Source organism: Palaemon carinicauda, chromosome 11 (genome assembly GCF_036898095.1).
Source record: "Palaemon carinicauda isolate YSFRI2023 chromosome 11, ASM3689809v2, whole genome shotgun sequence".
In the NCBI taxonomy this organism is placed as follows: Eukaryota; Metazoa; Arthropoda; class Malacostraca; order Decapoda; family Palaemonidae; genus Palaemon; species Palaemon carinicauda.
In genome coordinates this window covers 93,095,583-93,108,601 of record NC_090735.1, presented here as the reverse complement: position 1 = coordinate 93,108,601, position 13,019 = coordinate 93,095,583, and the positions used below count along the sequence as shown (strand labels likewise).

Here is a 13,019-nt window from a genome sequence, read left to right as displayed (position 1 = left end):
ATGTCATGTGTATATAGTATGAAAAGTAATGGGCCAAGAACACTACCTTGTGGAACACCAGATATCACATTCCTATACTCACTAGGGTGCCCATCAACAACAACTCTTTGAGATCTATTACTTAAAAAATAAATAATAATGCTAACAAACAACCCACCCACTCCCAACGGTTTCAGTTTGAAAACAAGGGCCTCATGATTAACACGGTCAAAGGCAGCACTAAAATCAAGGCCAATCATACGAACTTCCTGACCACAATCAAGGGATTTCTGTACAGCATTGGAGATTGTAAGAAGGGCATCACATGCTCCAAGGCCTTTACGAAAACCAAATTGCAAACTAGGGAGTAGGTGATTACCTTCAGCAAACCTATCAGAAGACGATCAAAAACTTTAGATAATATGGGAGTTATGGAAATTGGGCGGTAATCAGTGGGACTTGAGCTACCACAAACACCAATTGGGTCTACACCTCCATAAGCATCAAGGTCCATCAACAGAGCTTTAATCTCACGAGATCGAAAAGCTAAACTAGTTAGTTTAGCCTCAGGAATACAGGAATGAGGAAGTTCAAGTTTTTCATTACTGTACTCTGTTTACTATTAAAAACATCAGCCAAAAGGGTTGCCTTTTCCTTTGGACAGTGAGTGACTGAGCCATCTGATTTAAGTAAAGGAGGAACTGTTGCATCTACACCAAAGAGTGCAGATTTAAGGGTAGACCACCATTTATGTTCCTGCATTGTACCAGAAAGGGTTTCTTTTATGGTTAAATTGTATTCCTTTTCAGTTGAGGCATAAACTACCTGAGCAAAAGCTCGAAGCTGAGTATAATTGTTCCAAGTCAAATCTGATCAGTTACCCTTCCAAAGGTGATAGGCCTCCTGCTTCTCCAAATAAGCACGTCTACAATCATCACTGAACCATGGTTTGTCCTTCACTCGGTACCTTAGCATACGAGAAGGGATACACCTATCAATTATGTTGACTAGATTCTCATTCAAAGGGACAACAGGATCTACACTACTATATAATTGTGACCAATTCAAGCACAAAAGATCATGCAAAATCCTATTCCAGTCTGCTTGGGATTTCATATAAATTTTACAAGAGTATGATAAATCAGGGACAGGTTGCTCAGTCTTCACTACTAATGAAATCAAGGCATGATCAGATGTCCCGACTGGAGAACCAACCTTACTAGTTATAACGCCAGGGGAGTCAGTGTATACGAGGTCCAAGCAATTACCAGACCTGTGAGTAGCTTCATTTATGATTTGCTACCAGCCTGATTCAGAGGCAAAGTCTAAAGCTCTTAAGCCATGGCGATCGGTAGAAGAGATAGAACTTAACCACTCCCTATGGTGAGCATTAAAATCACCAACAAAGACAAAAGAAGCCGTTCTATCATCTTGTATCTTGGCCATAATGGTAAGAAGACAATCAAAGATAGAATCATCCATGTCTGGATTCCGGTAGATCGAACACAAATAAAAGTTGTTATGCCTGCCACAAACTTTTACTACCTGAATCTCATGACATCCATATTGATAGCAGGACTTATGATAAGCAGGGTACTTGGTCCTTATATACACCGCCATTCCCCTGGCCCTAGGGATGGCATCAAATTTCAAAATTATTGGCTTTTTAAAACTAGTTATAAGGAGCTCAGATGAGTGCCTCATATTAGAAACCAAAGTTTCTGAGCACAAAAGAATATCATACTGTCTGGACGCAACTGCAAGGTCTTGGATATTTGCATGAAGACCACAAATATTGCAATACAGAAGACGACATTGACGAAATCTAGGACGTACTGGTCCTGGATTTCGCTCAATGTTTCCAGACAGCATAAGAATTAATAGAAATAAAAAAGAGACATCATACTTAAAACCTAGATTAACAAGAATTATAACAAAAACAATATGTAGAGAATTATAAATAAAGTGATTGATGATATCCATAGACTATAGTAAAAAGTCGGAAAAACTGGTCCACATGGAGGAGTCGATACACCATGCAAGGCTAAATACCCTCCAGGATAGCCACTTCAATTGAAGGGAGGACAGTAAGGATGGTTTTGAGAAGAAAAAGAATCACAAAAAGGAAAAGACAACCTCTTGAATAACCACCAGGCATCTATGGTCCTTCTATTAAGCCTGCCCAACACACCAAAAAAACAAGAGGAAGAAAAAAAATAATAATAAGATAGAATAGTGTGCCCAAGTGTACCCTCAAGCAAGAGAACTCTAACCCAAGACAGTGGAAGACCATGGTACAGAGGCTACGGCACTACCCAAGACTAGAGAACAACGGTTTAATTTTGGAATGTCCTTCTCCTAGAAGAGCTGCTTACCATAGCTAAAGAGTCTCTTCTACCCTTACCAAGAGGAAAGTACACTGAACAAATTGCAGTACAGTAATTAACCCCTTGGGTGAAGAAGCGTTAAGTATCTCATTGTTGCCAGGTGTATGAGGAAAGACGAGAATATGTAAAGAATAGGCCAGACTATTCTGTGTAAGTGTAGGCAAAGAAAAAATAAGCCGTGACCAGAGAGAGGGATCCAATGCATTACTGTCTGGCCAGTCAAAGGATCCAATACCTCTAGTGGTAGTATCTCAATGGGCGGCTGGTGCCCTGGCCAACCTACTACTGTACCTCTATTATCATACTGAAGTATACTAGTCTCTGTGATGGGAGCAGTGATGACTTTTTTAGAGTTATCACAATCCCCAGATCCTGAAAAAACTTGAGATGCATGTCTTGATGATGGAGAAGGGTCCTCTTCGAGTCTGCTAGAACTAGTCAGTCATTGAGGTATCTTAGGAGACGAATGCCATTCTTATGAGCTCATGCCGACATTAGGCCGAACACCCTGGTGAAGACCCGGGGTGCTGTTGAGAGACCGAAATAGAGAACTTTGAATTGATAGTGTCTTTCCTCATGTATGAGCCTGAGATACTTCCTTAAAGATGGATGGATTGGGATCTGGAAGTATGCGTCCTGGAGATCCAACGTGCACATGAAGTCCTTTGGTCTTACTGCTTGAATGACTGTGTCTGCTGTATCCATTCTGAACGGAGTTTGAAGGACAAACTTGTTCAGGGGCGAGAGATCTATGACTGGTCTCCATCCTCCAGTCACCTTTTTCACCAAAAAAAGGGGCGAGAGATCTATGACTGGTCTCCATCCTCCAGTCACCTTTTTCACCAGAAAAAGTCAACTGTAGAAGCCTGGAGACTCATCCAAGACTTCTTGGAGAGCGCCCATATGCAGCATGGTCTGGACTCGATCCTTTCACATAGGATCTTAGAGAAATTGGATTCCGAGTCAGAGGAGGGAGAGATTATATAAAAGGGACGCGATACCCAGAGCTGACCACTGAGATCCTCCAGGGATCAGCCCCAAGATGCTGCCACCTCTGCCAGAAGCATTGCAGGCATCCTCCAACTGGTGGTCTGATGAGGGGATTGCCCTCCCTAGCGGGAGCGGACACCTTGACCGCTTCCTCTATAACCTTTCCTTCCTCTGAAGAACTTTCTGCCTTTCTGGTTGTTCGACTGAAAGGGCATCTTAGACACCTTTGTCTTTGATATTGAGGGACAGGAAGAGCTGGAGTGATCTTTAAGGGGAAATAGGAGCCCTCCCATAAGGCTGTGACTAATGTCCCTGTGTCATGGCTCTGTGGAGGAGAGAATCCTTGGAGGATTTTCTTCACCTGTCAGCTGCTCGTTCCACCTCTTCAGGGTTGAAGAAGGAAATTCCCTCGAGGGTCGCGTTCCGAAGGTGCGTCACCTCCACTTTCGGCACCAGCCTGTGGAACCTTCCTATGACTGTATCCCTTTGCTATAGAATCGCATTCGCCCACAAGTTGACCGTGTGGTGCAAAAGGAATTCCAAGGTCTGGTTATTGGACAGAAGGAAGGATTCCAAGGACCACCTGATCGTCTCCTTAGAAAGATTCGCGGAGCGAATAATGTGGCCCAGAGACCCAAACCGTAGGTCAAACCACAAAGCAGCCTTCATGGCATACCTCGCGCCTCGCTCTATATTAAGTAGCTCAGAGGCAGAAAGGGAGGCTCTCAAGGAGGATAGTCCTTAAAGTGGAACGATCAGTGTGAGTGACTTCACCGAAGGCTCAGGAGTCAGGGTAGGACGAGGAAGGTCCTGGATCTCGTAGTACTCCCTTTGGAGTACAAAAGAAAGTGGAAGAGATCGGGTGGAAGACCCTGCTCTAAGAGAGCTAGAAGCACCTGCTATCTGGGAGATAGCTTTCTTTCTGGCAGCCCACCAGGGAAGAGCTGCACTGGTCTTGGGTGGTTTAGGACTCTTTGTGCTCAGCTTCATAGTGGAACTTCCGGCTAGCCACTTTAGGGAGGAATTCTTCGTCCGTGTCCCTGAACTCATCTACCTCCGGACTCTTGTCTAAGAAAGTATGAGGTAGGTCAAAGTCATCACCTGCAATCTGAGATGGTCCCGCCTCGGGAGACCCCTTCACCTGCTCCTGACTTCGAGCTTCCCTGGCCATTAAATTTTTCAAACTGTTTTGGAATCTTTAGATTCCTCCCTGGGAATGAAGTGCTTCTTCAGGACCGTTGTTTCTAAAGAAACTTGCGGTTCTTTAGTCTTTTGCGGTTTGGGAGCCGTGACTTTCTCCTCTTCAAAGGAGAGAGATACAGGACGATGATACGGGGGAACAACTTCGATGAGTTTGGGGGATGAAGGGGTGGATGGCGATCTCTCGAGGGGAACCAATGTCTCTACTTGTACAAGGATGGATATCTATGTGTGGTAGTGTGACACGCTTTATCCTCCTTCTCTGCTTGGTTGTCATCCTGTCACCTGATTTGACCCGTGTTAAGGTAAGAGGTCCTGTAAGTGGGCCAGCTGCAGAAGTCCTGTGTTTCCTTGGCACTAGGTCGAGGTAGTGTTGATCTAAATACCAAAAGAACAGAACTCAAGAGCAGATCTCCTCCTTGGGATAGAAGGAATGTCCGCAGAGCACGAAGATGACTTGTCCAGAGATATACAAGGAGTAGCTTGTGGACAAGGAGGGTGTTGGACAGATGGAAAGGGCCACCCCAGTGACTTCTGCAAAGACAACATCAAGGTGTCAAACCAGGAAGGAAGCTCTCCGGCCCAAAACATGTCGGGAGTTTCCTTAGGGAGTCCTGGAGGAGGAGACTGCCTCTTAAGATGGTGTTTAGAAGGGCCAGCTTCTGGTGAAGGAAGCTTCTTAGGCATCACGAGATGCTCTTTGGTGATGTGCACTGGGCGATCAATAGACATAAGAACGTTTGCGTACTTATTGGGAGGTTCCTTAAAACCCTCTGGAAAGGGGACTGGCCTGTCGCTAGAGCTGTCAGTAGCGGAGGATATTATTGGATGAGTGGGTCCTCGCTAGCTCGCGAAACTGTGGCCTCGGCAAACGAGACACTCGCCAGTTCAGCAGGTAGATTTGCTGAAGGAGGTGCTCTACTCGCGATAACGCATGGATCGCATATGACTCACGCGGAATTTAGAGATTTTCACTCGATGGCGCGTGAATCGTGAGCAGGTCATCTTTTTACAAGCAACTGAAGGCAAGCGAGAAGTAGAAAGCCTCTGGGGCTCTTGTGCTAAAGGGGCATTCTGCATGCATGAAGATGGCGGGCTGGGAGCCTCAGAGTGGGGGTAACGCACTGGGTGGGAGAGCGTTTAGGTGCAGAGGAGCTGGTCGAGGGGCGTTGCGTAGGCGAACGCTTAGTAAAGACACCCCAGGCTTTGAAAGACGCTGGAGGTAATCTTTTGACAGAGGCTTCTCTGAGGGTTAGTCTTCCTCGTTTCCTTATTCGGTCTGAGGTCGATTGGAATGAGGGTCAGGAGATGTAGGGCCATGCGGGGATGGAGAGCGCGCGCGTCTACATTGTCCTCTGGAAGAGGGTCTCCTCAATCTGGAGCATTTAGAGCACTTAGATTGTGATCGTCGGGAGTAATGGTCTTTTGATCAAGAGTGCTTCGCTCATGATCTACAATGCTTGCCTCACGATCGTGATTGTCTTGAATGCGAGTGCTTAGCATTTGACTTTGAGCGTGAAGTTCGTGATTGTGAGCAAAAAGCCTGTGATTGTCATTGTGAGCGTGAAGCCCGTGATCGTGAGCGTGAAGCCCGTGATCGTGAGCGCGAGGCTCATGATCGTGTGTCTCTAGAGGTGGATCACGAAGTTGTACTTGCGCTTGAGCATGAAGCTCTTGATCTAGAGCGTTGCGCCCTAGATCAAGGGTGTCTCTTAAAAGACCTATGCCTAGACCATGATGACCTATGGTTTTTATGGCGTGAGCATAAAGCTCGTAAAGGTGATAATGCTACAGGATGAGATTTTGTTGTCTCTTGTCCAGGGGAAGGGCGAGTAGGTGGAGCGTTTGTCGAAGGAGGATCAATGGGTTCACCAGGATAATTTTGCCTAACCTCGTCAGCTTGCTGGGGCAGCGCACGCAGGCTGGAACCATCTCTGTTGGAAGGTAAGAGGTTGAGATTAGGGTTAGGCGACGATGTCACCCTTGGGTGGTGAGAGGGGACATCATTAGCAGGAGGCCGTTGTGGGGCGAACAAGAGCAATCACAGCCACACGTGGAAGGGCCAGGAGAGGATGAAAAGTGGTCTTCACAGAGGTCCAGGGTAAAAGATGTTGCTCCCACAGAGGACGGTTCTCTCCTCACATCACGCTGAAGGAGTTGCAAAAGAGTCTCCTTCGAAGGGGGAGCAGAAACCCCCAAGAATGGCCAGGCATGCAGCGCACCTGCAAGGGAAAAAGGCTCCTCAGCACTTACAGGTGAAGATCCTTCACTAGGTGAAGCATCAACCTCCCCCCAGGACCCCTAGGTTGCCAAGGAGTAGGATGGTCTGCGCTCCTACTCGACCGACTCACAGAAGTCGGGCGAGGAAGAGCTTCAGGATGCGATCCAGGGGTGCGGGAAGAAGAAACCCAAGCTCTATTCCCTGCGGAGTAGGACCCCGGGGGAGAAGATCTTGCTTAGCTTTCTTCTTCCTGCACCGCTCAAACTTCTCCCACTGGGAGGCATGCAGGACACAGCAGATGGAGGTCTGTGCCAACCGACTGAAGACATGAAGGTGCCTCAAGGGCGACCTTTGCGACCAGGAAAGGTTTGCATGATAGTATCAGAAGAAGGAGCACACTCACACCTGAAAAGAAAAAGGAAATGCGTAAAGCAATGGTTGTATGTCTTATGGCTAAGCCTTGGAAAGAGGTGGAGAGCAGACAGGTCCAATCTCAACTAGCCAGAAGAAGAAAGTGAGGCAGCTCTGTGAGCTGTGAGTACAGATAGGTGATTGAAGTAACACCCAGCCTCCCCCTACAAATCCACAACAGTGGGAAGGTAGAGTTGCCACCTTGCACTTTATCAGTCTATTGGCTACCTTGCAGCTTCACCAAAAGATATATCCTATGTAAACAACGAAAGGTTTGTTAGTGTGGGAACAAAACCTAAGCAGAAAAATCCATAATTATACAAAGTAACAGATAATTAAACATTTAAGATACGGTATACAGTTTTTCCTCGTTATCCATGGTTGATCAATTGATACCATTTTCAAAACATGACAAATTCGTAGATAATTTGTATTTTTCCTAACCATACAAACCTTAGCTATTTAAATAGGTTATTACTTTCGGCGTAGCTGAATGACGAGCCATTAGATTTTTAACGAGGGTTAACTACCCCCTCGCTAGTTAGCAGGGGGTAGGGGAGGGGTAGCTAGCAACCCCTCCCCCCTCACACACCGGTGAACTGATTCACTTCGCTTAGAGGTAGGACTTCACGGGGGACAGGGCTGGTGGGCAAGTATGATTAAATAGCTAAGGTTTGTATGGTTAGGAAAAATACAAATTATCTACGAATTTGTCATTTGTTCCGTAACTGAAATACAAACCACGCTATTTAAATAGGGTGACTTAACCCTTAGGTAGGGTGGTAAGTCCCAGCCTTACTGGCTTTGGCTTTCCCCGGGGACTCAGAATCCGAATGTGTAGCACTCGAGATAAGGAGTCCCTGCACCTCGCAAATCCCTTGCTCTGCAAGGAACGTGCGGCCTACGTAAGCTTGTGTGTGAAGGAATGAAGTGTGACTCGTCCTAGGAAGTTGACCCGGAATCCTTTAGATGGAATTCTAGGATAGGACGTTCCCAATACCACCTCGTCAGGGTATGGGGGACGCGACAGTATTATCTTAATACTAGGAACACAAGGAAGCATGGTTTACCTGCAGTGATTTGAGGTCAGCTGTGCAGAGAACCCCGGATGCTGCTTTCCCCAAGAGAGGGGAGGATGAAGAAAAGAGTAAGGGCCAGGCATACTTTTTCATTCATGCAGACTAAAACCGGGTAACAATGCCCTCAACCTTCTGCTACTTGTCCATTAAGGAGCCTGAGGTTTAGACCAGCTGTTGTGCAGCCACCATAGGGCCGATAGAGAACCTATCGAGCCTCCTGTGGGTCACGTCCTGCAGGTAGTGGGCTGTGAAGGTCGTTTGACACTTCCAGACCCCAGCTTGTAGCACCTTCGTCACAGAGAAGTTTCTCTTGAATGCCAGGGACGTAGCGATGCCTCTGACATCGTGTGCTCTAGGGCGACGTGACGGAGGAGGGTCTGGATTCAGGAAATGGTGGATGACCCTGCGAATCCATGCTGAGATGGTGTTCTTAGTGACCCTCCTCTTCGTCCTTCCTGTGCTCACAAACAATGCTCGTACTCGAGGACGGGCTGCAGCTGTTCTCTTAAGATAGAGCCTCAGACTCCTTACTGGGCACAGTAGGAGATGGTCTGGGTCATCTGTTACAGAACGGAGACTCGAAATCCGAAAGGAGTCGAACCGTGGGTCCGGAATACGAGGATTTTGAGTCTTACCCACGAATTCAGGGACGAACCCGAACGTTACCTCCCCCCATCCCCTTGAATGAGCGACGTCGTACGAGAGACCATGAAGTTCGCTGACTCGCTTGGCCGAGGCTAATGCGAGTAGGAACACCGTCTTCCAAGTCAGGTGACGATCAGAAGCCTGGCGTAATGGTTCGAACGGAGGTCTCTTAAGAGACCTGAGGATTCGAACCACGTTCCATGGAGGAGGTCTCACTTCCGACTGAGGGCAGGTAACCTCGTGGCTTTGTATGAGTAGAGAAAGTTCCAGCGAGGAGGAAATGTCCATTCCTTTCAGCCTGAAGGCTAGGCTTAAGGCTGAGCGATAGCCTTTCACTGCCGAGACTGAAAGACGCATTTCATCCCACAAATACACAAGAAACTCCGCTATTGCTGAAATAGTGGTATTGAGGGGAGAGATATTCCTTCCACGACACCACCCACAGAAGACTCTCCACTTCGCCTGGTAGACCCCTGCGGATGACTTTCGCAGGTGCCAAGACATCCTTTCCGCAACTTGTTGCGAAAAGCCTCTCTCTGTGAGGAGATGCTGGAGTCTCCAGGCGTGAAGCCGAAGCGATGCAACGGCTTTGTGGAAGATGTTGCAGTGTGGTTGCTTGAGTAGCTCGTGTCGCAGAGGAAGTTCTCTCGGGAGTTCCGTCAGGAGCTGCAAAAGGTCAGGGAACCACTCTGCATGATGCCATAGCAGAGCTATTAGAGTCATTGACAGGTTGACCGATAATCAGACAGAACGGTGGGAAGGCGTAAACATCGATGTTGTCCCACCGTTGTTGGAAGGCATCTTGCCAAGGTGCCTTGGGGTCCGGGACTGGGGAACAGTACAGCGGAAGCTTGAAGTTCAAGGCTGTCGCGAACAGGTCCACCGTCGGGGAACCCCACTAAGTCAGGACTTTGTTGGCTACTAGAGGATCCAAAGACCACTCGGTACTCACTATCTGAGAAGCTCTGCTCAGACTGTCGGCGAGCACATTCCTTTTGCCCGGAATGAAGCGAGCCGATAGTGGAATCGAGTGGACTTCGGTCCATCTCAGTATCTCTACTGCACGATGGGATAGCTGTTGTGAAAAGGTACCTCCCTGCTTGTTGATGTAAGCCACTACCGTGGTGTTGTCGCTCATCACCACCACGGAGTGACCCGCCAGGGTTCGTTGGAACTGCCTAAGTGCCAGATATACGGCCTTCATCTCTAGCAGATTTATGTGGAGGCACTTTTCTGATTCTGACCATAGGCCTGAGGTCCTGTGGTTCAGAACGTGGGCCTCCCACCCTTCTTTTGAAGCGTCCGAGAACAGCATCAAATCCAGGGGGAGGACGAGAAGATCCACTCCCTTTCGGAAGTTTTCGTCTGTCACCCACCACTGAAGGTCCGTCCGTTCCGCAGGACCCATAGGGACCTTAATGTCTGGGGAATCGTGGCCTTGATTCCACTGGGACTTGAGCCGCCACTGCAGGGATCTCATCCTTAGGCGGCCGTTTGGAACTAGACGGGCCAAGGAGGAAAGGTGACCTAGGAGACGTAACCACGATTGGGCTGGAAGCTCTTCTCGTCTGAGGAAAGGATCTGCGACCCGCCTCAGCCTTGCTATCCTATCATCTGATGGAAAGGCTTTGTGGAGATTGGTGTCCAATATCATGCCTAGATATACCAGTCGTTGAGATGGAAGCAGAAAAGACATCTCGAGATTTACCATGATCCCTAGATCTTGGCAAATTCCCAGAAGCTTGTCTCGGTGTCGAAGAAGGGTCGATTCCGAGTCTGCCAGGATCAGCCAGTCGTCCAGATAACGGAGGAGACGGATGCAGATCCTGTGTGCCCACGAAGAGATCAGGGGGAACACTCTGGTGATTGATTGATTGATTGATTGAAAGTTATCTGGCATCCTGACATCTAAGGTCATTGATGCCTATAGCATTTATTATATATGAAAATTAAAAGAGAATTCAATTAAAACCATAGAAGTTAAGAAGTCATTACAATAGTTAAATAGTTTTCAGAAGACCAGCTTCTGAAATAAATCTAAAAATTCCACTCGCATAGTAGGACACATCATGTCCAAGAATCTTGGCAAGGATGAACCTGCCATCCTCACCTCGAGCCTCAAACAGATATCTATTTCTTAAGTTAGTAAAATTAGGGCATTCGATCAACAAATGCCTCACTGTTAAAGGTACTAAACAGTCCTCGCAATACGGTTGGTGTTGGCCCTTCAGCAGAAACTCGTGTGTCAACCGAGTGTGACCAATTCGGAGGCGACAAAGAGTCGTCTCCCATTTTCGGGGTATCATGTTATACCTCCAAGGTGATATGATATTTGTTACTTCCCTCATTTTATTGCCATCTTGACTATCCCAGTGCTGTTGCCATTTATTACAAACCAATTTCTTGATGTAAGGTAGGATATCATTACAGGGAATGGGATGCCTCCTTGGTAGCAACTCGGATGCCGCATTCTTCGCCAGTAAATCGGCCTTCTCATTCCCAGACACACCTACATGTGCTGGAACCCAACAAAATCGAACTGTTATACCTCTCCGTCCAATATTAAAAAGCCATTCTAAAATCTTTAAAACTAGAGGGTTACTAGAATTAAAAACTTGTAAAGCTTGAAGAACACTCCTTGCATCACTAAAAGTGGTAAAATTACCCTCCTTTTCCAAAGCTATTTTCTCAATAGCAGTTAGTATGCCATACAGTTCGGCAGTAAATATGGAAGCTGTTAGAGGAAGTGCACCTCTACAATTAAAATCATTACTATGTACTCCAAATCCAACGCCAGCATCAGATTTGGAGCCATCAGTATATATAAAAGTCGATCCCCTATGTTCTTCGACATGTTCCATAAAAAGAGACTTGGATTCTGAGTCAGTCATATTCTTCTTAACTCCAATAAAGTATTTACAAAATGATATGTCAGGTAATTTCCATGGAGGCGTTGATGATACCTTGAATGGAAGCACATTAATTCTAATTAAATCCAGATTGTTTAATAATTGTTTCACCCGAAACCCAAAAGGTTGAGGAGATTTTGGGTGCAGCTCAAAGTAGGTTGAGTGTCTTACAAGGCTTGCAGTCTGAAAGGCAGAAGAATTAGGGAGTCTTTGTAATCTAAACCAATACCGAATAATAGAGGACATTCGGTAAAGGTCTAGAGGCAACTCCCCAGCATCAACAAGGAGACTTGTGATAGGCGAAGTTCTAAAGGCTCCTGTGGACAATCTAATGCTAGCATGATGTATTGAATCTAATATTTTTAACTGGCTTGGGGTTGCTGACGAGTATATTTCGCATCCATAACTAATTTTGGAAAATATCAAAGCCTTGTATAATTTTAAAATTGTATTGCGGTCTGCCCCCCATGATGTATGGGACAATACTTTTAAAAGATTCATAGCTTCAACACATTTAGCTTTTAATGCTTTTAAGTGAGAAACCCATGTAAGCCTACAATCAAATATCAACCCTAAAAATTTAGCTTCACTTGCACATGGGATCCGTTGACCTTTGATGTATATATCCGGGTCTGGATGTACTTCCCGTATACGACAGAAATGGACAATTGTAGTTTTACTTGTCGAGAACTTAAATCCATTCATATCAGCCCAATGGATAATTTTATCAACAGAGAGTTGGATTTTTCTCTCAACCATTGCCATTCTGGCCCCAGCAAATGATATGGAGAGATCATCCACAAATAATGTTGCGAGAACATCCCGGGGAATGACTGAGGATATCCCATTAATTGCTAGAGCAAAAAGGGTTACACTCAGCACACTCCCCTGAGGAACTCCTTCCTCCTGGCATTTACTCTGTGATAGAGCTTCCCCAACTCTCACTTGGAAAACTCTATGTGAAAGAAATGACTGGATGAACAGTGGTAGCTCTCCTCTCAATCCGCACTCATGGATTCTTTTAAGTATACCGTATCTCCATGTGGTATCATATGCCTTTTCAAGATCAAAAAAGACTGTCACATGGTGCTGTTTGGAAGCAAAGGCTTCACAAATGGAGGACTCAAGTTGTATCAGCACATCAGTCGTTGAGTGCATTTTCCTGAATCCACATTGAATGGGTGATAATATACCCTTC

The 13,019-nt window shown here is 46.3% G+C and overlaps 1 protein-coding gene across 2 annotated transcripts in view; it reads right to left on the bottom strand.

Moving 5' to 3' along the window:
• Positions 1–13,019, bottom strand: part of LOC137650094 (PX domain-containing protein kinase-like protein) — a 793,620-nt gene that overhangs the window by 728,610 nt on the left and 51,991 nt on the right. The gene's annotated exons all lie outside the window — the stretch shown is intronic.